This window comes from Bidens hawaiensis, unplaced genomic scaffold, assembly GCF_021521415.1.
Source record: "Bidens hawaiensis isolate Kalapana, Puna unplaced genomic scaffold, B.hawaiensis_p1.1 tig00002181_1, whole genome shotgun sequence".
In the NCBI taxonomy this organism is placed as follows: Eukaryota; Viridiplantae; Streptophyta; class Magnoliopsida; order Asterales; family Asteraceae; genus Bidens; species Bidens hawaiensis.
Genome location: NW_027491116.1, coordinates 1,853,850 through 1,879,620, shown reverse-complemented (window position 1 = coordinate 1,879,620; position 25,771 = coordinate 1,853,850). Strand labels below are relative to the sequence as shown.

The 25,771-nt window shown below is 42.2% G+C and overlaps 1 pseudogene; it reads right to left on the bottom strand.

Annotated features, from left to right (window-relative positions):
- Positions 1–24,139: 24,139 nt before the first annotated feature.
- LOC143609057 (U-box domain-containing protein 30 pseudogene) lies at positions 24,140–25,552 on the bottom strand (annotated as a pseudogene).
- Between the last annotated feature and the right edge of the window lie 219 nt (positions 25,553–25,771).

The window sequence follows — 25,771 nt, the reverse complement described above, 5'->3', positions numbered from 1 at the left end:
ATGGATATGAAAACAGCTTTCTTGAATGAAAATATGGAGGAAGAGATTTACATAAAACAACATGAAGGTTTCATAGCCATTGGGCAAGAAAAGAAAGTTTACAAACTTGTAAAATCCTTGTATGGATTGAAACAAGCTCCAAAACAATGGCATCAAAAGTTTGATCATGTCATGCTTGATGACAGGTTCAAAATCAATGAATGTGAAAAATGTGTACATGTGAAGGACACATCAGATGGATATGTCATTATGTGTCTATACGTAGATGATATGCTTATTGCTGGAAGTGATGACAAAATCATAACGTCCACAAAGAACATGTTAAAGGCAAGATTTGACATGAAAGACATGGGTTTTGCGGATGTGATTTTGGGAGTTAAAATCACACGAACCCAAAGAGGACTTGTTTTAAGTCAAGCCCATTACGAGAACAAAATTCTTGAGAAGTTTAATGCTAATGACTCTAATGTAGCTAGAACTCCCACTGACACGAGTCAACATCTAGCTAAGAATAGAGGTGAACTCGTTAACTAGTTGGAATACTCAAGAATTATCGGCAGCTTGATGTATCTTATGAGTTGTACTAGACCAGACTTAGCATATGCTGTGAGCAAGCTAAGTAGATACACGAGCAACCCGAATTCAATTCATTGGAACTGTGTGATTCGGTTGCTTCGATACCTAAGATACACTCGGGAATACGGGTTGCATTATAACAGATATCCGGCAGTTATCAAAAGACACTGTGATGCAAATTGGATATCTAACACGAATGATTCCAGAGCAACAAATGGGTATGTATTCACACTTGGAGGTGCTGCTATATCGTGGAAATCGTCTAAGCAAACGGTTATAGCTAGATCCACGATGGAATCAGAATTCATCGCCCTAGATAAATCGGGCGAAGAGACAGAATGGTTACGTCAATTTATTGAGGATATACCAAGATGGCCTAAGCCGGCATCGGCCATTTGTATACATTGTGATAGCCAATCGGAAATTGGCAGAGCTCATAGCACAATGTATAATGGTAAGAACAGACATATTAGACGTAGACATAATACGATACGACAACTAATCTTTACTGGAATTATCACTGTTGACTACGTGAAGTCAAAGGATAATATTGCGGATCCGTTAACAAAAGGCCTAAGTAGAGAGTTAGTTTAGAAGTCGTCCATGGGAATGGGACTAAAGCCCTTGAAAAATTAAAGGTTCATACGAAGGAAACCTAACTCAACAGATTGGAGATCCCAAGAATTGAGTTCAATAGGAAAACCTAATTGTATGAATGAATGAGGTCACTATGGGGGGAATAACCCTACGCATTTAAAAGGTAGTTTACTACATGGTTGGTAAATTTCCTAGTCCATTCCTAAAAGTGACAAGTGTGTGGCTAAGCCTATGGCTTTTAATGATTCGACTAAGGTAATCATACATGGTGAATCACCTATGTGAGAGAGAAGTGGGGTCGCTTCGAAGGGTATTGTTGGGGCACAATACTTGATAGCTCTCACAGAACCAGGCTCATGTTCATGACCATAACAAACATAACTATGAGGAATTGACTTTGTCGGGGAGAGTCTTGTGTGAAGTGTATTGTCATCTACACAAACGACCGATGAGTTCAAAGACATCGATGTCTACTCAGAGTCAGTGGGCTAAGTGCGCTTCATAAGCAAAGGTTCAAAGAGTAACATCTACATATTGTATGCAAGATTCAACTGCTGAAATATAATCGGAATAATGTTGTTTTGACCCCCATTCATGTGGGGGATTGTTGGAAAATTAAATAGAAGTGTGTGTGAATGAATGTCTCGAAAGTTAAAGTTGTAAAACCTTGTCCCACATCGGATGTGGAACAAAATGAGAAGTAGTTTATAAGATGCAATCTTCACTACTTATTTGAAAATTTGTGATGTGTTTTACTACAACTCCTACCCACGTACAGGGGGGGTGCAAAATTGGGTTTCCAGTTTTGCATTTGTTTTTGAGAATTTCGTAACTGAAGTTGGTCAAACGAATTAATGATAATTATTCTCTTAATGATTATTATTAATTTCGTAACTGAAGTTGGTCAAACGATTTAATAATAATTATTCTCTTAATGATTATTATTATTGATTTCGGTTTCAAAAGTCTTACTAATGATCATTATTCTGTTTTATTACACTTTAATGATCATTATGAGGTTTGATCTTATGTTATGACTTTCTGGCTATAAAACCAGTTCAAATGCTTCAGTCAAAGATGGAAATAAAAAACACACAACTCTCTCTTCCTCTCTGCTGCAACATCTTACGATTTTGTTTCAGACAAGTGATCAAGTCCGGCAGTCCGCTACTGCTTCGAACCGGAGTACCCTGGGAACAGACCGCGAATCTGTTTAAGGGAATTGTGTCAAACACAAGCCAGGTTCATCGTTATCATTTATTGTTTCTATTTTATTATTTCCGGTTCTAATACAGGAATACCAACGAGCATATGTTGTAGTTGATTCCTTTAGTCGAAAAGAAAGGGTAAAACCCATTCGGGTGCGTGCATTAGGAATGATCATTCAAACGAGTCTTAAAAATCAAATACGTGATGCTCAACAGGAAATTATCGAATAAGGAAAGCTGCAGGAACAAAATGTGTACAAAAAGGGCGAGAAGTTAGAACCTAAATCAGATGAAACTCTTTATTTCGATAATCGTATTTGGGTTCCAAACTATAGGAATCTGAGAGAATTGATTATGGACGAAGCCCATAAGTCTAGATATTCAATTCATCCAGGGCAAGAAAATGTATAGAGATCTGAAGCAGTTCTATTGGTGGCTTGGAATGAAAGTGTCTATAGCCATGTATGTTGGGAAGTGTTAACTTGTGCAAAAGTTAAAGCTGAATATTGGAAACCATCTAGATTACTTCAACAGCCTGAGATTCCTTAATGGAAATGGGAACAAATCACTATAGATTTTGTTACCAAATTACCAAAAACGTCCAGTGAGTATGATGCTATTTGGGTCGTCGTTGATCGTTTGACGAAATTTGCACATTTCCTACCTATCTGTGAAAGCTACAAGGTAGAAAAACTTGCAAGAATTTACATCAGTGAGATAGTTTCGAAACATGGCGTGCCTATCTCAATCATTTGAGATAGAGATAGTCAATTCACGTCAAGATTTTGGGAATCGTTACACCAAGCTTTGGGAACGAGATTGGATTTGAGAACAGCATATCACCCTCAATCCGATGGTCAAAGTGAAAGGACGATTCAGACCATGGAATATATGCTTAGAGCTTGTGTAATAGATTTTGGTGGTAATTGGGATACTTGTTTGCCATTAGTAGAGTTCTCATACAATAACAGTTACCATTCAAGTATTCAAGCAGCTCCATTTGAAGCTTTATATGGTCGAAAATGTCGATCACCGTTATGTTGGAATGAGATCGGAGATAATCAATTGAATGGACCCGAGATTATTCAAGAAACAACTGACAGAATTATCAAGATAAAGGAAAGGTTGAAAGCTGCAAGAGATAGACAGAAAAGCTATGCAGATGCTCGAAGGAAACCTTTAGAATTTCAAGTTGGCGATAAGGTCTTGTTAAAAGTATCTCTGTGGAAAGGAATGATTCGATTCAGGATACGTGGAAAGTTGAATCCAAGGTTTATCGGGCCATTCGAGGTGATTAAAAAGATTGGCCTGGTAGCCTACAAATTAGATCACAACACTTTTCATGTGTCCAACTTGAAAAAATGTTTGTCTGACGAATCTTCAATTATACCAATTGATGAAATCTCTATTGATGACAAGCTTCAATTTACAGAAGAACCCGTAGAGATTCTAGATGGTAAAGTCAAGATGCTTAGACGAAGTAATATTCCTATCATTAAAGCAAAATGGAAAGGACCAGAGTATACATGGGAAAGGAAAGACGAAATGAAACAAAAATATCCATTCATGTTTAAGAAAGGTGTTCCTAAAAATACTTCAAAGTGAATTTCGGGACGAAATTCTTCTAACAGGGGGAGACTGTGACAACTGACAAAAATAAAAGGTATTATAATCTTAGATAATTAATCTAAGATGTGTTCAGCTTTAGTATAAATTAATTAACTAAGTTACGATCCGTAAGATACTAATATTATCTAGGATCATTTACATTTAAATATTTATGCATCATATATTTTTTTATGTCAATTATATGATCATTTGTGTAAACATTCACACGTGCTAATTGAGCGTAAATGTGTGTATTTACTTAAGAGCTTGAACCAAATACTTTCTTGATGAATAAAGTTTATACATGAACTTATAAAAATTCATATCAAAAGTACATTTGTCTAAACGTACTACCGGTTCATTCGAGTTCGAGCTACTCAGAAATATTTTATAAAACTAGTGTGTATTTTTATAAGTTATGATTTTTATACAAAAAAAATACTAAAAATAACTCACTAGCCTATTTAAATTTTGTATCAAAAAAAAAAATCTAATCGTCTAATCTAACAACTAGATCTTCCAACACATACAAGTAGCTTATCACATAGATTGCCACTAATCACCCCCCCCCCCCCCCCCCCCCAAATATCTTACGGCACACAACCTTCCACCCCTTTCTATTTATTCCCTATTTAAACCAATTCAATGTTCATTACAACCATTTGCAATTTGATTTAGTATGGTCTAAAGTTTGGAAGAGTTATAAGATTGGTTTTGGTGTTGTTAATGTCCATTTATGGTAAAATTAAGTGCTTAAAGGATCCATGGTGATGAACACTTTATAATATTATTTTCTTTCATGTTTTCTTATATGTTTTTGTTAGAACGTTTGGATGAAAGGAGTGTTATATAGCATGTTTGATCTTGGTTACACTCATTCACTTTGGTCTCATGATCATATTTGATGAAAATAACTGAAGAGGTAGGTCCCAGCAGAGCCCAGTTGGTCCCGCAAGACTCACCTTGAACAGGGACGTCTGCGCAAAGGCCATCTGCTTCCGCAGGACCCACCATGCTCAGATAACCTTACACGCAGTACGCAAGCTGGACACGCAGGGAAAGCCTCCCAATGGTGAAGTACCCCGCCTGTTCCCGCAGTTGCGGATACAAGCCATCAGGGAAGGCTACCCGCAGACAGCAGGGCTACACGCACAAGACAATAGATACTTCAGTAGTCACATGAAGGAATGAGCAAGACGGGAACAATCCCGCCAAAATGAGCCAGTCCGTATGATTCTGAAAGATCTGTACTATACCTACCAAGGTATGGATAGGACAGACAATCTGACCAGAACAGCCCATGAGCCAATCACAGGGTGACAGCTCACCGACAACAGTACGAGGAGGAGCACCCTCTAGTACTGTTTGTCACTATTAGCCGCTGCCTACTCACCAACCCTTACTGCAGGGCATGCGCAGCCTACAGTTGGTGAAATAGTGTTACTGTGGGCCGTAACCTATTCACCAACCAGCATGGCCTGCGTATAATCCACAGTAGGTAGGACGTGCATAATCTACAGTTGGAGGAATAGTGCAGCCGACACAGTTACTGTTGGCCGTAACCTATCCACCAACCAGTATGGCCTGTGCATAGTCCACTGTTGGTAGAACAGGAATACTATTCAGCCGGCTATACCTTCTAACCTACCTTCGGCTATAAATACTCCAACATCTTGGAATGGTAAGATCATCTGCTACCCAGTTATCTAGCAATCTCTTAATATACACTTATATTCAGAGCAACCTAGTCTGATTCTCACGCCGGAGGGTGGTCACAAGGAGGAACCCCCCCCCCCTTCTCAGTGACGAGCTTACGGTGTTTGTTTTGCAGGTCTCCTGAAGAACAGCCTTCTCAGTTAAACCTCATCCGTGGGAAACATTACTTAACCCCCAGATTATCTATAATCTGTCCAGATTATCTATAATCTGTCCAGGGTTCACTTAGTGTTTCTTCATTGGCGCCATCCGTGCATAAAAGCTAGAACTATTTTAGTTTTTTCACAATTTCTGAAGAAATGGTTAACGTTACTCCGGTCCAAAGGCCAGTAACCGACCAAGAAACCCCGGTAACAACCCCAGCAACTGGGGGGAACACCGGCGGTTATACAATCCTTACGAACACTACTCCGACCACCAAGGCCGGAGCAAGTGCAGTAAATATTCCACTGGGGTTCACCGACACCCAGTTGGAAAAACGAACAAGGGCCCCTCGCCAAACACTAGATCAAGTGAAGGCGTGGGCCGAAGCACGGCAAAGAGAATTCCAAGCCGAATTGGATGAACGCTTGCGTTCAGCTCAACAGGCTGACGAATTCGGCAGTACTCGCCAACACCTCAATATGAGCAGTGACTGCGAGTACTCAGACGAGTTGGAGTCTGATACCGACGCGAACCCTCGCCATAAGGCGAAAGGGAAGCGTAAGGAAACGGACGCCCAACCAAAAAGGAATTTTGGGGAAGCTTTTCAACCAATCGCGGAGAGAAACCCGCGTGACTTCTCCAAAACCTTTAGACCAACTGCTACGAATGCAGGAAAGTCGAAATTTGCAAGGGACATTGCGGAAGCAATCGCCCCGAGAAGTGCCAAACAGATGTCCAACATTGGCACTTATGATGGTCTATCCGACCCAGACGACCATTTGAACAGGTTCATTGCGGGGGCTACCGTCAGCAACTGGACGGAACCCACGTGGTGCTACATGTTCCAGATGACTCTGGTCGGAGCGGCCAGGGCATGGTTCGATCGTTTACCGATCCACCACATATACGACTGGGCGGACTTTCAGAACAAGTTCAGCCAGCACTTTAGCCAACAGAGGAAGTACACTGAAGAGCAGTGGACGATCCTCAACTGCGTGAGAGAGGAGGATGAATCTTTACTAGACTTCATCACCCGCTTCAACTCCAAAAAGCTAAGTCTCGGCAACATAAGTGAGGATCTGGTTCGCGCCGCCTTCATCCAAGGCGCCGAATACCCAGAACTTATCCGCACATTGACGGGTAAGGATGGCATGCCATCAACTTGGGATGCCATCATGACAGCGGCAAAGCGCTTTGCCGAGACGGAAAAGCAACTGGGAAGGGATCTTCCCCAGAGTACACACCTCTACACGCAGAGGACAAGGGAGAACAACGTTAGGACCGCCCGGCATAACAAAAAGAGGCGGCTAGGTATTTGGCAGTCAAGGGTAAACTTTGACACCTCATCCAGCTCTCGCCCTCTTGTTGGCGGAAGGGACAACACACACCCTTCAAACCGAAAAAACCGGTGTACGCCACTCACCAAGAGCGTCACGGAGATATTTGCCACGGAAAAATTGCCATGGCCAAAAGCCCCATTGATCCGGCAGAAACCTAATGCGGATCAAAGCAAGTCCTGTGATTTCCACGGGACAAAGGGTCATGGTACTGAAGAGTGCACATCCTTGAAAGACATCGTTGAAGCATTTGTCAAGGATGGAAGACTGGCACATCTCGTGGTATCAATCAGGAAGGGAGGAAGGAGTGACAACCGGTACAGAGGTAACGGACGAAAGCCCGTCGACATCAGCATCAACATGGTTCATGGCAAAGTCGCAGGAAGGAAAAGACGAGCGACAGAACCATGCGCGTGGAAGGAAGCTGAGGTGCGCTTCCCGCGAGTGCCAGGAGGCCCCAGCAAAGAAGGCCCCATCGTCATCAAAAGCCAGCTGGGGCATTACATCACTTCCCGCACTCTTGTTGACAACGGCGCTTCGTCAACAGTGATGTACAGGCAGTTCTTTGACAAGCTGGATGATGAAGACAAAGAACGCCTGGAAACGGTCTACGCTTCAATGGAAGGGTTTGACGGCAGTACAGAAACCCCCCTGGGTATCCTATCTTTCCACGTCACTCTTACAGATGGAAAACACTCCCGCACAGAGGATGTGGACTTCGTCGTGATGAGGAAGCCACACCACACATACGACATCCTCTTCGGGAGAGACGGGATGGCAAGATTCAACGCCGTGGTATCTTCAGTCCACGGCATGATGGGATGGCCAACAGCTGAGGGTGTGGCGATGATCACTGGCATTCCCCAGGTATGCATCGCATCTGTCTCATCTAAACCCAAACCAAAGATGGCTAAACCAACCATCACCGAAAAGGAAAAATGGGCCTTCAATGGCAAATACCCCGACCAGGCCGTTACCATTGGACCAACAATCATTGATCCCACCCGCACCTTACTCAAACGCCTACTGCAGAAAAACGCTGACATCTTTGCGTGGACACCAGCTGATATGACTGGTGTACCCCGAAGTAAGGCGGAGCATAAGCTCAAGTGCGATCAGGCTGTTACGCCAGTAGTACAAAAGCGCAGAGTAATGGGGCCTGAACAAACTAACGCGTGTAGAACCCAAGTCAAGGAACTCCTTGACGCAGGAATCATACGCGTTAGTAGATATCAAACATGGGTTGCAAATCCCGTAATGGTACCGAAGAATGACAAACAATGGCGCATGTGCATAGATTTCAAAGATTTGAACAAAGCATGCCCCAAAGATTGTTATCCGTTACCAGAAATTGATCTTAAGGTGGATTCGTTGGCACCATTTCGCCTTAAATGCTTCTTGGATGCGTATAAGGGGTACCATCAAATCCACATGGCCGTAGATGACCAGGACAAAACCGCGTTTCGGACGCCCGATGGTACATTTTGTTATAAAATGATGCCCTTCGGACTTAAGAATGCAGGGTCCACGTACCAACGCCTGATGGACAAAGAGTTTCATGCCCAAATCGGGAGAAACTTGGAAGTCTATATGGATGATTTGGTCATCAAAAGCCCCGAGCCAGAAGCGATGTTGAAAGACATTGAAGAAACCCTCAACACGCTCAGAAAGATAAACATGAAGCTCAACCCGAGCAAGTGTTCATTTGGGATGGAAGAAGGGAAGTTCTTGGGAGTCATTGTTACTAAAGATGGCTTCAGAGCGAACCCTGAAAAGGTCGAAGGCATTGTTAAAATGGAATCACCTACCACCATCAAACAGGCTCAGACACTGAATGGACGACTAGTCGCACTTAATCGCTTTTTGGCAAACCATGCAGATAAGTCGTTTCCTTTCGTGTCAACATTAAGAAACTGCTTAAAGAAAACGCACTTCCGCTGGACACCAGAAGCGGAAGCAGCTTTTCAGGAGATTCGGTCACGCCTGATCGAACTCCCAACACTTACAGCACCACAAGCGGGAGAGGAGTTAATCCTATACCTTTCCGCAACAGATAGAGCAACCGGGGCAGTACTGCTAACAGAACGAAAAGGCATCCAGATGCCAATCTATTATGTTAGCCGTGTACTAACAGACGTAGAAACCCGGTACTCTACCCTCGAAAAATTAGTCTTGGCACTTATACACGCTTCACGCAGGTTAAGACGATATTTCCAGGGCCACCCAATCACCATTCTCACCAACTTCAAACTCTCAAACGTTCTAGGCAAACCCGAATTATCGGGACGTCTAGCCAAATGGGCAATTGAATTGGGAGAATATGCAATTAAGTACAAGCCAAGACCAGCCATAAAAGGCCAGGTCCTGGCCGATTTTATTGCAGAAGTCCCCGCTACGCGGGAGAAAGAGTGCCAGGAGGAGGCTCAACCCTCCCCAGCACAGGACATCAACGATATCTGGCGACTCTATACTGATGGAGCAGCCAACAACGAGGGTTCAGGCGCAGGGTTAAAACTAACCAACCCAGCGGGCCAAGAATATACTTACGCTATTCGGTTGGATTTCCCAAGTACGAATAACGTAGCCGAATACGAAGCATTCTTGGCCGGATTGAGAATTTCGCGTAAAATGGGAGTGAAAAACTTGGAAGCCCACGTGGATTCCATGCTGGTGGCCAACCAAATAAATGGGACGTACACGGCTGTGAACGACATAATGGCCCTGTACCTCGCCCAGGCAAAAACCCTTATGCGTGATTTTAATGATTGTAAAGTCATACACGTTAAGCGCAGCGAAAACAAATCTGCGGATGCGTTAAGCAAGCTTGCATCACTGGCCTTCACCCACTTGGGAAAGGACATCCGCATTGAACTCCTCGAAGCACCATCAGTCCCGCACAAGGAAATTTGTGTCATCCAAACCGGTACAGAAACGTGGATGACACCAATAATAAATTACCTTGCAGCAGGAACACTACCAGAATCAAAAACACAGGCAAGAAAACTACGCTGTAAAGCACTGAATTATCAACTCATCAATGACAAGCTTTACAGACGTAACTTTCTTGGCCCACTTTTAAGATGCGTGGACAACCAAGATGCTGACTACCTCTTAAGGGAAGTACACGAGGGCATCGGTGGAGTTCACGCAGGTCCCCGCGCTGTTGTGGCTAAGCTGAACAATGCGGGATACTTTTGGCCGGGAATGCATATGGATGCACTGGCATACACTAGAAAATGCAGGTCTTGCCAGCTTTACGCACCCAACACGCATCGCCCGAAGAACGAACTTGTTCCAGTCACTTCTTCGTGGCCATTTCAGAAGTGGGCCATCGATGTGACAGGCCCATTTCCCACAGCAGCAGGAAATGTCCAGTTCCTAGTGGTAGCCATCGATTACTTCACCAAGTGGATAGAAGCAAAACCTTTAGCCCAAACAACCGCAAAACATATTAAAAAATTTATTTGGGAATTTATTATCTGTCGTTTTGGACTTCCACAGAATCTGGTGAGCGATAACGGCACCAACTTTGCTGACAAGAAGCTACAGCAGTGGCTGAAAGAACTTCAAATCACCCACACCTTTACCTCAGTGGCACACCCGCAAGGTAATGGTGAGGTGGAAAGAGCAAACAAGAGCATCGTCGATGGCATAAAGAAAAGACTCCTGAAACACAGATCCGGCTGGGTGGACGAGCTCCCGCACGTCCTTTGGGCAAACAGAACGCTGAAAAAGGCCAGTACGGGGGAAACCCCGTTCAGTCTCACTTATGGTACTGAAGCCATGATCCCAGTCGAAATTGATTTACCCTCACCAAGGGTCTTGATCCAGCCAGAAGACAATGATGCGGAAAGACGGTTAGACCTTATGCTAACCGAGGAACGCAGAGACTTAGCCGCAGTGCGTGAAGAAAATTACAAACGACAAATGCAAAAGTACTACAACACGCGGGTAAAACTCTGCAACTTCAATGAAGGAGACTACATACTGCGTAACAACGAGGCTTCAAACCAAGAGCGCCCAGGAAAGCTGGCCCCAGTCTGGGAAGGGCCATACATTATCAAAGAAGTCCTGGGAAAAGGCGCATACCGGCTTGAAAGGCTCGATGGCACTCCTATCCCAAGAACATGGAATGGAGCTCAATTACGCAAATGTTATATGTAGATCAATTCCAAACTTGTAAAGAAAAGGCCTAGAGCCACTTCTAATGGAAATGATTCTCCTTACACAATGTATTGATAGCCTAACCCTTAACTTATGAACTTCCCATGTGCCGGTATTCACCGCACCAATGCGTGAAGAAGTAAGTAATTGCGTGTGGAAGGCGGCAAAACCCGCATAAACACAACGCTAAAAATGTTAAAAAGTTCTAAGGAAAACCTACACGCAGGTCAGATGAAAGTAAAGTTTAGCCATCCTTGTAAGTGCAAGTGACGGTCTTACCCGCACAATCACAAACAAGGAAGCAAAACTTCAACCTATCATCTACCACGTTCAAAGGTTAACTTATTATGAACACTTAGAAAATTTCAAGGGAAAGATAAGGAAAACCTACACGCAGGTCAGATGTAAGTAAAGATTAGCCATCCTTGTAAGTGCAAGTGACGGTCTTACCCGCACAAGCACAAACAAGGAAGCAAAACTTCAACCTATCATCTACCACGTTCAAAGGTTAACTTATTCTGAACACTTAGAAAATTTCAAGGAAAAGATAAGGAAAACTTCCACGCAGGATAAATGTAAGTTTAGCCATCCTACTAAGTGCAAGTGACGGTCCCACCCGCACAATCATGAAAGAGGAAGCAAAAATAAACTTATAATTTACCGTGTCAAAAAGTTAAACTTATCTAAGTACTAAAGAAATTGCTAAGTGTAAACATGCGTAAAATAAACAAAGAAAAGGACATTCTTTATTTCATCAACTTGAATATTACAAACATTGCTGGGTATATACCCGCATACAAAAGTACAAGAGCAAATATCTACGCTAGTGGCGGAAAGGGATCTTTTGGATCATGCTTCAGGACCACTCCCACTTGGACCCGCACCGTCAGCAGAGGGTGACGGTTCAAGGAAAGCTCTAAGGACAGCAAGCCCATCATCAGCAGCAGCAATTTCATTTACCTTCTCCACCACCGGATGCGGGAAGGCAGCATACTGGTTCACTGCTTGGTCATAAATAGTTTCGGTATCCGCGTTATACAAAGGGAAGTTGGAAGGCGGGACGCCTTTCTCAGCAAACCCTAGACCAAGCAGGAAGCCGGTCCGTTCCCCATCCTCATGAGAAGCGTTGAGGGCTGCGCTCATAGCATCGTCATAAGATGTCTCCGAAAAGACCCGATGCACAACCTACAAAAAATGTACAAGTATAAGAACTTCTATTCTACAAAGGAAAGTGTGACGACATAAAGCTAAAATACCTGAGGCAACGCTTCTCGAAGAAGCCATTCCTTGGCAACCAGAGCTTGGGTGCAGACGCGTTCAGCTTCGTTCTTATTAAGGTTGGCGAGAAGCACATCCCTTGCAGCGGCCTCTTCAACGCCCTTAAGCTTCCGCTCGGTGTGCGCAAGCACACCCCTCTGGTCCAGGATCTCTTGAAGCTTCTTCGCATCCTCCATAGCCAAGGCATCATGAGCCTGTTGAAGAGCCTCTAACTTAGCTTTAAGTTCTTCATTCTCCAGGCGGAGAGGCTCAGCAACAGCTTCAGCCTTGGTGGCCCTCTCGGTCGCGTTCCTCGCAGTCTCCTTAGCTAGCCGAAGCTGTTCGTTAACAGCTTGGGCAGCCTTGGAGCGGGCCTCGAGTCGCGCTTGAACCTCAACCTCGAGGGCCTTGAAGGCCTTCTCCTTCTCCGCAGATACTGCGGTCAGTTTTTGATTCTCCTCCCGGAGAGCACGCGCCTGAGATACTTCCTTAACGCGAGCTGCTTTCAACTTGTCGTTTTCACGACAAAGCAGCTCGACGCGTGGCTGCATCCGGGCCAGGAGAACCCGAAGCTCGTTGGTTAGCCTACCCTCCTGGTAGCTAACCATGGCTTCCCCCAACGCACCATGGGGAGCAGCGTGACGAGCCCAGTCCACGCACTCCACAGGTGTGCGAAGGGTTGTTCCTCGGCGTATGTTCCATCTTGGAACATACACTTCATTGGAATCCGACACTGCAAAAGAAACAAAGCAGTTAGGAAAAGATGATAGAAATTACATAAAAGGACAAAAGAGCCCTACGCACCTGTAGGGTCGATCACAGGCCGATAGCCACCGAACCCATCACCTGAACCTAAGGGAAATCCATCCAAAAGGTCAGGCAGATGGGAAGGTAACAAATATCGGCGAGAAGCCCCGCGCGTACCTGAAGGTCCAGCCGTCGAGGCCGATGGCGGAGGCGGCATAGTTTCCGCCGCAGTCGATGGCGGAGGCATGGTGTCCGCCGCAGACGCCGCCGAAGAGTCAGTAGCAACAGTAACCGCCGGCTCGGTGAACGATGCTGTAAAAATTGCACTCACCGCCGGCGGTGACGTCATCTCGGCTGGAACAGTTGGCTCAAAGGATTGAGCAACTGGACCAGCGGAAGCAGGCGAAGGTGCCTGGGTCGACGCCTCAGGTAGGCTGACCGAGCCTACCGTCATTGGCGGAGAAGTACTCCCCTGCGCTCCACCCTGGAATGCGTCAACATCCACGCCTGCACAAGAAGATAAGTGTTAACAAATTTATAAAGTGATAAATCTACAAGAAGAATGTTTGTACTTACGGGTTTTCTTGAGCCTGAACGTACGGAGGGGCGGGGACAAGCCCGATGGGGCCGGTCTCTTGATGCCGGTCACCGTCGTCGTCGGTTCTCCGGAGGTAACAGTCGTAGCCTCCGGAGCAGTGGTCTTCTCACCACCGGGGTTCCCCGCCACATCTTCATTATCTGACTCGGTGTCAGATAGAAGCACCGGATCAGCTGTGGAGGCCACCTTCTCCTTCCCTTTCCCGCCGGCAGCCTTCCTCTTCCGCACTAGCGGAGGACCATCTGCGGATTCCTCAGAAGAAGAAAGGACGTAAGGAATTCCAGCAGCAGGTACAGCAGTGAGGGGTTGAGGATAGAATATCGCCTTACCTGGCCGCCGGTGGCTCAGGATCTCTTGGCCCGGCGGATAGACCTCCACAAACCGATCCGCCATTTGTTCCAGGATAGGCAACTCGTTCTCGTCTAGAGCACGAGTACCCATCCGCGCGGGACCGTCAGCTTCCCGCGGGTACAGGAGCGACTCCAAGTTGTTCCCCTCTGAAAGAAAATAAACAGTTAGAAGATAAACTCGTATAAGCAAAGAGAAACGGAGCATACCGTAAGGGATAGAGTTCGAACCGTATTCGAGGACGATTGGAACCTTTTGCGCGTCAGCCTCCTTCCACACTCGGCTCATCCCCAACATCACCATCCCAGACTCAGGAAACCGGAAAACCGGAGATTGGACCAGGGATATCTTTGCAAACCATTCCGCCTCCTGGTAGTTTGTAGCGTGGTGGCTCGGAATGGCTTGGCCATTTTTAAACTTCATGGCAATGGGGACGGCGCGAGCAGAAATGTAGAAGAACTCCCGCTTCCACGATCGGAGACTGCGCTCTGTCGCGCAAATCTTCAAACCCTTGATTTGGGTTGTCAGGGTGTACCAGCCCTGGATGCACCTCCAAGTATAGAAGGTCATCAGGCGGTCCACGTAGGGCTCAACACCCAATATCCGGCACACCCACTCGAAGTGGCGAATCTTCGCGATCGCCATTGGGTGCAGCTCGGTCAGATGAACACCGTGCCTTTCGAGGACACGGTAAACAAACTTTGTCAATGGGAACCTAAGGCTCCCATAAACAAAGAATGCAGCATATACCCCGATCTTGCCACTGGGGGCATCGTACACGGTCTGATGGGGTTCAGGAAACTCAGGCTCGAGAGGATCGAGCATGAACTTCCTAACAACATACCGGTACTGATCGCCGGGGAGAGCACACTGGCACTCACCAGCAGTACTCTTGTCATCGGCCGAAGACTCAAGATCACGAAAAGACATTGTGCAGAAAAAAGAAAGCGATTTCGGGAAAATGCTAGCCTGAAAAGGGGAGTATTTGCCGGAAATCGCTAAAGAAGAAGGAGAGAAGGGTGAAAGTGTGGATTGCAAACAGCCCTCTCCCCCTTTATATACTAATCGCAATTAATGCGATGAATTTAATGCGGAGGAGAGAGAAATCGAAGGTGCAATGAAACTATGACACGTGGCATAAAGCAGGCTGGCAACAGCTGTTGACAGGACGTGTGCCAGAAATTTCGCGGCCACGCGCCCGAAAAATCGCGCCCACGCGCCTGAAAAAGAGACTGGAATGACCATATAATGTCACGTCACCATAACTTCCTGCACGACCTGACACAGTCAGAAGAAACCGTCGCACGACGTTTCAGACGTTTGGACTGTTCCTATCTTTCTACCAACTCTTCGAATTTTGAAATTCAAAATTCAAAAAAGATTCAAAAGTAAGAGGGAAAACACCCCTTACCTTGGCAAACAAGTAACCATAAGCCGGGTGCGGGTACAGTGTTAAGGCAAAACCCTTCACATACCTAGCACCCGCAGGGAATTGAAGCCAAGAATACCTTGGCAACCAAGTAACTATAAGACAGGTGCGGGTACAGTGTTAAGGCAAAACCCTTCACATACCTAGCACCCGCAGGGAATTGAAGCAAAGAATACCTTGGCAACCAAGTAACTATAAGACAGGTGCGGGTACAGTGTTAAGGCAAAACCCTTCACATACCTAGCACCCGCAGAGAATTGAAACCAAGAAGGATCTTCTAGGCAATGCTTGCGGATAGAGGAATAACATCCCCGCATAACGGGAACGTCGAGAATTATATTGTTTGAAACTCCGTAATGGAATTGGTGGTCTTAGCATAATTGATCACTATGTTGAAAACCACCAGAACCTCATGGATACTATATACAAGTAAGCCTCAACGCTCCTGCCTTGCGAGAAGGTTACATACCTACCCGCATCATACCCAAAGATCAAGCAAAAAAAAAAATCGGGAATTTTTGCAAGTGACACTAGGAAACCCGCGGGAAGAATCCCCACGGAGAACCTTAAAACTAAAAGCCTTTTCAAAACCCCTTGCTCAAAGTCCAAAAGTTCACCTCACTTTATTAAACATTCATGAGAGGAACATTGGACTGGGGGGACTTGAAGAGGTAGGTCCCAGCAGAGCCCAGTTGGTCCCGCAAGACTCACCTTGAACAGGGACGTCTGCGCAAAGGCCATCTGCTTCCGCAGGACCCACCATGCTCAGATAACCTTACGCGCAGTACGCAAGCTGGACACGCAGGGAAAGCCTCCCAATGGTGAAGTACCCCGCCTGTTCCCGCAGTTGCGGATACAAGCCATCAGGGAAGGCTACCCGCAGACAGCAGGGCTACACGCACAAGACAATAGATACTTCAGTAGTCACATGAAGGAATGAGCAAGACGGGAACAATCCCGCCAAAATGAGACAGTCCGTATGATTCTGAAAGATCTGTACTATACCTACCAAGGTATGGATAGGACAGACAATCTGACCAGAACAGCCCATGAGCCAATCACAGGGTGACAGCTCACCGACAACAGTACGAGGAGGAGCACCCTCTAGTACTGTTTGTCACTATTAGCCGCTGCCTACTCACCAACCCTTACTGCAGGGCATGCGCAGCCTACAGTTGGTGAAATAGTGTTACTGTGGGCCGTAACCTATTCACCAACCAGCATGGCCTGCGTATAATCCACAGTAGGTAGGACGTGCATAATCTACAGTTGGAGGAATAGTGCAGCCGACACAGTTACTGTTGGCCGTAACCTATCCACCAACCAGTATGGCCTGTGCATAGTCCACTGTTGGTAGAACAGGAATACTATTCAGCCGGCTATACCTTCTAACCTACCTTCGGCTATAAATACTCCAACATCTTGGAATGGTAAGATCATCTGCTACCCAGTTATCTAGCAATCTCTTAATACACACTTATATTCAGAGCAACCTAGTCTGATTCTCACGCCGGAGGGTGGTCACAAGGAGGAACCCCCCCATTCTCAGTGACGAGCTTACGGTGTTTGTTTTGCAGGTCTCCTGAAGAACAGCCTTCTCAGTTAGACCTCATCCGTGGGAAACATTACTTAACCCCCAGATTATCTATAATCTGTCCAGATTATCTATAATCTGTCCAGGGTTCACTTAGTGTTTCTTCAATAACCAAGATCAAAACATAAAACAACCATGTATAAAAGTGGTACATGCATGAGTTAAGATGTAACTTTTATAAAGAAAATTTTTATAAACAATGTTAGTATGATCAAAGTTTTTAATGAAATTTTATACAAACATGTCAATATTTTAAAATTTTCCTGAAATTTGTGTTCTTATTTGTAAAATTTTATGATTGAAAAAGAACAACACAAAATGTACAACTAGTTAAAGCATACATGTACTAGTTTGAGAAAGCTACACACTTTTGATCCAAATAAATGCATTTATTGTTGTTTTGGTTATTTTTTGTTGTTTATCAGTAGATATTAAGTGTTTGTTAAGAAAATTAAGCGGTGAGCTTTGATGTTTGAGTTTTGGATTAAACTAGTTGCTATCATGTCGAATTTTAATGAAAAATTGAAAGTTTACCTTTAGAGTGTTGAAAAATTCTAAAATTTTTATATTAGCTTCTCTATATTATATAAAACACTCGTTTAAATTTTTATGAAGCTTGGAGTTGATTTGATATGATTTTAAATTAGTTATATAAAATAAAGCAAAAATTAAGAAAATCAAGTTGTGAAAGTCCAAATGAGTTCAGATTTTTCTAGGAACTCTACTTTGGTGTACAAATGTTCAAATTAAAATTTCATGATATTTGGACATTGGAAAATATGTTTTTCAAATTTTGCTTTGTTTTATGTATCATTAAGTTATTACCACGGAAAACATATGATAAAAACTTCAAATTTTATAAAAATTTGTTTTACTTAAACTTTACAACTAAATAAGAATATGTGAATTTTTAGAAATTTTTCTGAATTCATTTGATTATATTTTATGATTTAACAAAACTTAATAAACTTTAATGGTAAATAAAAGTGATTTTTTTAAAAGTAATCTTTATTAATATAAAACTTAATGTTTTTATAAAACAAATAATAAATTACCGAATTAATAATGTTAAAATAAATAAATTTATTTTAAAGTTTAACTTGTTTTATTTTTAAGAAAATAAAAATTTTATAACTTTTGAAACCGAAACCAAGCGAACCGGTTTGGTTAAAGTAAGAAAACCCGACATTATACATGCTTTTAAAACCATCACTTGTGCTTTATAAAATAGTTATAAAGGTATACCTTATGGAATGCGGACAGTTATTAATATAAATAGCTATTCATATATCGTGTTTGGTCGTTAAAGTCGTGTTTTATGTTTTGTTGTTATTTAACTTTAGATGTTTTAGTACCAAACCTAACTAAACCATATTTGGGATGTAGACTCGTGATCAAATACCCTCTCCACCAACCGATCGCTTTAGGCGCTCGTAATCGAAAGTGAGTTCTTGTAGACAGCTTTTTAAATGTTTTAAAACTGTTTTGGGGGAAACATGGATTATTATTGTTGAAGTTTAAAAGTTGATATATATGCGTTAATAAACTTAATACGTAAATAAGCTGTTCGTTTGTATACCAATAAAATCCCTTGATTAACACGAAGCAATTAACTCCGCGGGAGCCGTTAAATAACGTGAATAGTACTATTAGGGCCCGCCAAACCCCTGTTCTGATTGGTCGCTCCAGTCCTCATGAGTGTACGTTATTTATACAACTTGTTCTGGTATAGACAAGTCGAAGGGTAGACTAGAGTTAGGGTTTGTGACGTGAGCTTATCAGTATTAACGGTTTGTTTGCATATATATTTATACTTTAATAACTTGTTTTGTTTGAATTTGTTAGATAAAACCTACAAGCTCACCAACCCGTTTGGTTGACCGTTTTCATCCATGTTTTTCAGGTCAAGAATAAACGTAAGTATGATTATGTGTAATAAACTTTGAAGGGATGTTGAAGATTTAGAATAGTTTTGTAATGTAAAATATGGCTTAGAGCCCCCAAGTTTGTAACCGTTACGTTTTAGTATTATAATAAAATATGTGTGTGCGTGTGTTTATCTTTATAAGCATACGCGATGATATCATGTTTCTTCAAACCTCGTGCTTTCGCTTTACCGGGGTGTGACACGTCGTCCTAGACAATAACTTGGTGTCTTGTTCCTCCAAGCACTAACATATCTTCTTTGTCCTTGAGCAGAAATTGAATACAAAATGGTGTTTCCAATGTAATTGCTGAAGCAGCCTCGCTTCATCGTATCCTTCTTAAGTTGCGTTGTCCTGTGTCTCGTGTGCTACAATTGTATTTTTTTTACAATGTCATTGTTGTGTATTTAGCCTCAAACATTGTAAAGAACCAAAGAACTAAACATGTAGAAATAGATTTACACGTTTGAAGGAATGTGTTGTCATTTGTCAGGTTTTTGTGTTGAATGTACCTTCATCTCACCAATTTGCATATTTCCTCACAAAAGATTTACTATCGTATAGTTTTGTTGCTATATTTAGAGTCACTAATTTAAATATTATTTAGAAATAGAATGTATAGTTTTGTTGCTATATTTTGAGTCACTAATTTAAATATAATTAATTATGCAAAGCAGAAAAAAAAATCAATCAATCAATCATACCCAGTGTAAAATCTCACCAATAGCAAAGCTATAAGTAGGGTCTGGGGAGGGCGAGATGTAGGCACACCGTACCTCTATTCAATAGAATAGAGAGGTGGCTTCCAGAGAAACCCTCAGCTCTAACAATCATATGTATATATGTATGGAAGAATATAAAAGGCAATCAAAGTTCAACAGTAATATAATTACTAATAGCACTTAGTAATAATAATGATAATAATATATAGATGTATTGAAATAATAAGAATAAAATACAAAAAAGAGACTACATAATATATGAAAAGAAATTAACATAATGACGTGTGACTAAAAATAAGTTAAAGAGAAGCCCCTAAGTTATAACTATCTCCCTAAAAATCATTAACCTTAATTCTCGTCTTCAAGAATTCCTATCTTCAACCATGTCCTCAGAGAGGTTTAGGTCTAACAAATCATGCCTAATCCTCTCATCCCAAGTCAATTTAGGTCGGTCTCTACCCCTCCTCCCCTCTATAGTAATGCTTTCTACGGTCTAATTAACAGGATTCGTTATCTGTCTTCTCTTCACATGCCCAAACTGTCTCAATCTCCACTCTCTTATTTTGTCTGATATGTTAGCTACCCCTAATCTCTCCCGAAACACACCATTTCTTATTCGGTCTAACCTTGTGTTCCCACACATCCAACGTAGCATTCTCACCTATGCTACCTCCATATTCCGCTCTTGTGCCTTCTTGATGGCCCAGCAATCTGTTCCATATAACATTACAGGTCTAAGTGCGACCCTATAACTTTCCCTTTAGTTGAATTAGGAATCTCCTGTCGCACAATACACCTGTGGCTGCTCTCCATCTACACCATCCTACCTAAACTCGATAGGGCACATCACTGTCTAACTCCCCATCGCTCTGGAGTCTGGACAAACGATCCTAGATACTTGAACTTCGTTACTTGCGGAACCACTTGCCCTTCAATGTTGATCTGTATGTCCTCATTGTCATTTACTCCACCAAAAACACAGTGTAGGTACTCCGTTTTAGAGCGACTAATCCTTAAACCTTTTCTCTCTAAGGTTGTTCGCCACTCCTCAAGTCTCATGTTAAGATCTTGTTTTGTCTCAGCAACTAACACAATATCGTCTGCGAACATCATGCACCACGGGAGTGTCTCCTGAATCATCTTTGATAACTAGTCCAAGGCTACTGCAAAAAATAAACGGGCTCAACGCTGACCCTTGGTAAAGGCCTACCTTGATGGGGAAGAGGTCAGTATCCCTCACGGGTGCAACGACACTTGTAGCACTCTTGGCATACATATCCATAATTATCTCTATATATTTCCTCGAGACCTCTCGACCATCTAGGCATTCCCAAAGCACTTGGCGTGGCGCGCTGTTGTACGCCTTTTCTAGGTCAATAAACACTATATGAAGGTCGCACTTCTTCTCCTATACTTTTCCATCAATCTTCTTATGATGTATATTGCCTCTATGATGGAACGCCCCGACATGAAGCCAAATTGGTTCACTGTAACCTGGATTTCCCGTCTAAGTCTAGCCTCAATCACTCTTTCCCATAGCTTCATAATATGTCTTAGTAGCTTGCTTCCTCGGTAGTTACCACAACATTGGGCGTCTCCTTTGTTTTTATAGATAGGAACTACGACGATACTCCTCTATTGGTTTGGCATCTTACCAGATTTGAGGATAACATTGAACAAAGTAGTTAACCACATGGCTCCTTCTTCTCTTAAACACTTCCACACCACGATGGGTATGTTGTCTGGGCCGAACGCCTTAGCCCTTCCCATCCTCCTGAGTGCAGTTTGCACCTCTTTGCGTGTGATCCATCGGTAGTAGCAATTATTTGATGGCATGCATAAATAAATGCATGTCATTAATTGGTGTCGTAAACACCAGTATTGGAAGTGCCTCATAAATGCATGTCGAAAAGGTATGTCACAAATGAGTGTCATTAAAGTATGTCATGAAATATGACATGCGAGAAGCATGTCATATTCAATTTATGATAGAGGCTTCAATAACACGCATTTGCGTGTAATAAGGTCCCTTTAATGCAATGCGTGTCATTGAAGGCCTTTTTTTAGTAGCACGGACTTTATTCAGGGCTGGCTCCGTGAACTCGAAAAAAAATTTGGGCTGAAGGCGAAAACTTTTTTGGGCCTTAAGTAAACGGAGTATTTTGTTGTGTTTAAACAATCTAATTTTTAAATGTGCTTACTTGGTTATGATTTGGTTTGTATAAAAATCTTTTGAATAAAAATAGGATTAAACATGTCTCAAATGAGATTAGAACCCACAACCTTTTGGTTGAGAGTCATACCCTATTGTCACTAAATCAAACTAGTTGTTATATTTTTAAGTTCAAACAATAAATATACATATTGTTTTTCAAAAAAATACATATAATTTAAAAAAAAGTTTCGGGCCTAACGGGGTGTCGGGCCTAGGGCCATCGACCACCCAGCACCACCCTAGGGCCGGCCCTGACTTTATTATACAAAGAAACCCGGCCTATTTCTGGGTATTCCACAATATCGAACACCAACCATTATAGCCACCAACAAAATATTTCACAAAGTATTTCCCTAGTATAAAATGAAAGTATTTGGTCTATTTCTTGTGTATGCTATGTCTTTCTTGTTTGGGCGTATGCCGAGTAATGCACAATTGCACACACACAAATGAATATTGTTGTCTAGTTAATTTGCATGCCGTATGTTTAGCTTACATTTGTACTTTTAATGACGTGCGAAATCTATGTTTTTGACAAATGTTCATGTCGTTAGGATTTTTATGTTTTATTTTCCATAAATACATGTGGAATAATTATAAATCTTGTCATTGAAAAACTTATTACGGGAAAAGGAGTGAGAAATGAGAATTAAGAAATAAAGTGCGTACTTTCTTTATTTAATTTTTAGTCTAAAGATTAAAAACAAATACTTCATTCTCACATAAATATGGTTATGAATCTAGGCAGGTGGCCTTTTCACCGTTGGATCTTAAAAAAAAAAAAGTTAAGAGATATCAAGATTTTTCTTTTTGATTAAGGGTTTTTCTATTATTTGCTCAATGGTATCAAAATGCATAGGGTAATGGTTACGACTTGAGATCTTATAGTTTCAGGTTTGAAATCTGAGTTAAGGGGATTTGCAACAGTGATGGGTTTATTCGCTGACATTGCTCATGAACGAGTCAGGCCTAAAACTTCAAAATCAATACAAATACAAATGGTTGACATCCCGTTTTAAAAGACTAACTCGAGTATTTAGGATAGTTTTAAACTTGGTTAAAAAAAGGGTTATGAATTGAGATTTTCCATATATATCACATGCAATGTTTATTTTCAACATGGCCCTCTCATGCACATTAAAAGTGGTCAAAATTTAATTTGTGCATGAAATTCTCATATTCTATAGGTCTTAAATGCCCTCAGAACTTTCTTGACATGAATTTATTACTCACATTTACTTCCAAACCAATATATTATATATTATTAACATAATTTTTAATCATTACATTTTCAGTATCACATAACTGTTTCCGTTACAAAATTACACCGTAAAAAACGGACAACATTTTTTATCCAAACCCAAGAAACAGGACCACAAAATGAACCATGCATCCATTATCACTTTTCTTACAATATATGTTTTAATATGTAAATAACTAGACAGTAAAACGGACTGGCCGAGTAACGTGTCAATTGTCAAACACGTTCTAAAAAAACGTGTCAAACAGGTTCTAAGTAAACTAGGTTAGCGTTAAATATATTTTCCCCGTGGTTTTGAGACACCGCATTATGTCCTGTTGAGAACACATAGCTTCACTTGATACGATATGATTCCATGATTTGTTTGGAATGCAGCTGATGTGGAGCATTTAAACAAATTAGACTGCCAATTGCAATGTGTTTTAGAGTTTTTCACATCTAACTAAAAAAAAACTAACCATCAATTGGTAATTTAAACAAATTAGACAATCGATTTAACAAAACAACATACTTCTATCATAAATTTCAATTTTAAAATGCATTATTCATCTGCTACACTAATATGCTTCTCTGTTCATATCCAAGTTATGAGTCAGTTCTACAAGCACATAACACTTTTGCCTCTCAACAATCTATCAATCCAACTATAAACTACAACAAAAGATGATATAAAAAACAGAAACATGAAACCGAATAACAAAAAAAACCTTGGTAAAAAATCTTCTTTCCTTCAACACAAATCTCAAACCGAATCACCTACTATACATGCGATATCACCATTATTCATCAACGAATAGTTCTTGTGATCTTGCATTTAGAAAAGAAAACCGAATCCGAATAATTTAGGCTACACAACTTCAACAGGTCAGCCGATTGTTGCTTCAATAACGGATCACAACCACTTTGAATAACAAGCAACAACTTTGCAGCAAGACCAACATCAACCGCCATCAATGAACACCCATTTGGTGAAAGTCTACATATAGACCATAATATTGACAAAGCATGTTGTGTGCACTTTTCAGAAACCCTCATTAACACTCGCACCATATTCGGTATGGTGTTTGAACACTCGCTTAAAGCCCGTTTACCCTCGGGTACGGTTGACAAATCATCCAAAACAAAAAGGGCGTGTTCCAAACACTCGTGTTTTAAGCTTGGTACCAATTCAACCAATTGTGGGACTGCACCCGTGTTAACCATCAAGGTTTTAACTTGATTATGTGAACATATTGACTTGATTAAACTAAGCCCATGCGAAATCCCGCTCTGGTGTCTTTTATCTTTAACCAATCTCATTAACCCGACTAGTAAACCGTGGCTCGACACACTTTCGACATGGAAATCATTTTCTTCGGTTAAAAGTTTGATTAGCAATGTGCAATTGATCTTGGTTTCAATGGACCCTTCATTTAACATGTCGATGATTAATGATATCTTCGCAGGTTGCATTAGGTTCACCCACGAAGATGAGTCAAGATTCAAGTGAACTAGAATCGAGATTACTTCTGAACCGATAGCGTGTGATGTGTAAGGACCTAATAACAATGAAAGCAGACTCACTCCACCTTTGTTAACCACCGTTTCCCTCGCGATAACATGATCCTTGACGACCCGTCTTAGCTCTTTAAGTGATTGCACACGCGCCTGGCCCTTAACCGTTCTAAGCTTCTCAAGAATCTCACACGCCGTCCCTTGAACATCTTCGGATCGCTTCTTATATCGAAAGTACATTTGCGAAAACCAAGTGTGAATTAGTTTTTGGAGAGTATTATTAGGGGTAAGTGAATGATCCCAAAGCTCTTGCATTGTGGTTGGGCATGTGAACTGGCCCAAACTGAACCATTTCATGATATTAACCCGGTCATAGGTCTGCCCGGTGCAAAGCGTAACCGGGTCTTCCATCGGGTCGAGTGAGATCGGGCAAATGAACACCGACGGTATATCCGATGAGTTCAACTCTTCTATCATCTTCTTCAAATCAATTTTCTCAGCAAACCCGCCTCCGAACCCGGCTGCACCGCCTCCTAGCACCCCGTCCTTGACCGCGGTATCGATATCCAGCACCTGCCCGTCTACCCCGGATGAAATTGATAACACGGGCATTTTCACAAACACTTGGTGTGCATACACAAAAACAAGCAAATTACATTCAATTTAAGGAATAAATTAGCTGGAGAAGGCTTATCTGTTGGATTGAGACATGGTCTACGATGAATCTTGTTTCTCTCTCATCTGGGCATGAGTCATTTTCACTTTTGAGTGAATATTTTAGGGTCATGTCATGACAATCATCACAAACATCATGATGATAATAAGGTGACC